Source organism: Penaeus vannamei, chromosome 13, assembly GCF_042767895.1.
Source record: "Penaeus vannamei isolate JL-2024 chromosome 13, ASM4276789v1, whole genome shotgun sequence".
In the NCBI taxonomy this organism is placed as follows: Eukaryota; Metazoa; Arthropoda; class Malacostraca; order Decapoda; family Penaeidae; genus Penaeus; species Penaeus vannamei.
Window position 1 is genome coordinate 22,014,349 of NC_091561.1, and position 2,500 is coordinate 22,016,848.

Below are 2,500 nucleotides of genomic sequence, written 5' to 3' on the forward strand. Positions count from 1 at the left end.
ACAACTATTCTTATTATACCCTGATCATCATTGTTGTCATTACTATTAAAGTAACATTTTTATTATCATCATCATCATGATGTTTCATCAGTTTCATCATTGTTTTAAACATCACTCTTCTTATTTATTTCAATGATTGTACCGCAATTTTTATCACTTATTCATCACATCACACTTATTATCACTTAATAACAATTATCAGTATCATAATAACAATTCTTACTATTATGGATATCGTTGTTAATGTCATTAATGCCATTATCATCAATATTACTATTATCGTTGTTAATGTGGTCATTATTGTCATAAATAACAATGGTAATAATAATGATAGGAATGATAATAATAATAATAATAATAATAATAATAATAATAATAATAATAATAATAATAATAATAATAATAATAATAATAATAATAATAACAATAATAATAATAGTAGTAGTAGCAGTAGTAGTAGTAGTAGTAGTAGTGATGATGATAATCACAACAATAGTAATGATGTTATCATTATCATTGTTCTTATCAGTACCATTATCATCATTATTATCCATTGTAATCATCACTTTTGTCACCATCTCCATTGACTGGTATTATTATCACCATTAGCAGTAGTAACTGTAGCGATCGGAATGTTTTAAATGGGTCACCCCTTCTCGGCGGGCGCCATCTCTTGTCCAGGAATAAAACTGCTCTTATTAAAGTTTGGCTGCTGAAGTTGTTTATTTTATTATCCTCAGTTTCTTGTTTATATGTTTGTACATATTTTTAATACATGCTCTTCACCTTTCGTCTGACATCTAAACCATATAAAAGGGAAAGTAGAGACTAAAACGTTTTAAAATGGGGAAAAAAGCCATCGCCGTGTTAGTTTTTCAGCCGCGCTCGAGTCTGCGTTCGAGAGGCCGATTAGCCCTGCGAGCGAGAGGGAAGCTCGCGCGGTAAGAGGCTCTGGATTCAGCCCCTCTCGAGCTGCCGGGCCAACGAGCCTATTAAAAGTTAAGTCATATATATGTGTGTATATAAACAAAAACTAAAGGTAAAAAAAGGGTAAAAATTATATATATGTAAAATAATGTATATACATATATATGTATGTGTGTGTGTGTGTGTCTGTGCAGTGTTTTGTAGAGTCAGTCATCTTCTTTTATATTCTGGTTTTATGTGATGTTTCATTTCTTCGATTTTTAATGTTATTATTTTGTTTCACTTCGTTGTGGTTGTTGTTTTCTGTATTCTTATTTTGTTTCGTTTCTTGAATTTTTACTGTATTTTTTAAGTCCTTAGATTTTGTTTGAATTATTTTGTTTTCATTCCTTTTTTGTGTTCTTATTTTGTTTCGTTCAGAGTTGTTTTATTGTGTTCATACTTCTTCAAGAATATTGAGGTTTTCCTTTTGTTTAACGATCCACCAAAATTATTGTGATCATTTTTGTTACTATCAATGTTATTTTCATTAAAATGTCCCTATTGTTGTTGTTATCGTCTTATCATTATTACTATGATTGTACTTGTTATTACCATCATGATTGTTATCAGTATAATCGTTATTACTACCTCCACTGAGGAGGTCATGTTTTTGGTAGCGTTGGTGAGTTTTTGTTCGTTGGTTAGTTGGTTAACCGGATAACTCGAAAAGTTATGAACAGATTTTATTATTTTATTATTATTTTGTCGTAGAGCGTTTTAAGCAGGGGGATTTCTTGCCTAAAATTTCGAGACTTTTTCTTGCTTTCTCGAGCGGCCCGCGTAGAGGGCTAGACTTCCGCTTGTTAAGTCAAGCGGTGTATAGTCACCATTTGCGTTCCGAACTGGTTACATGCCTTCGAATGCAGGCATTGGCCAAGAACTCCGCTTAATATTTTATAAGAGAAATTATTTTTCACGTTTTCTGTTCCTGTAATTACCATAACATTATATTCAAAGAATGTTGAATCAACGGAAAACGAAAGGAAATAATGGAGATTATAGGAATGAAAAAAAAAAAATTCTTATGAATCATAAATCATTTTAAGACGAACATTTTTTGTTTTCTTTTTACTTTTAACGCTGTAAGTCGAGAATTTACCTACTATTCAATGAAATGGAGAATATTTCAAATGGAAAGGTCTGAAAAATTCTAGCAACATTCTTCTGTTGACATTGTATTTTGTGACTATAATATTGAGCTTCATAAAGTCGCATATATGAAAATGGGTAGGCCTTTGTTTTAATTCAGTGGCGTTCATTTGTTTTGATAGCACGTCAGGGTGCAAGGGTTGTCAATCGGAAGTGCGTGTCACTGTTTTAGAGGCAAAATATATGCAAATAGGAGAAAATATGATTATTTGTAAGAATGTTAGGGCAAATTTATTGATTTAGTATGTTTATTGTGGAAGATACTTAAGTTTAAGCGTAGATTTTTTTAGGTTTGTTTCACATTTCATAGAGCCGTTCGTGTGGATTATCAACAATGCTCAGACACCAGCAGTCGTTTTAAGCAGCGAATGTCGCAGTTCTT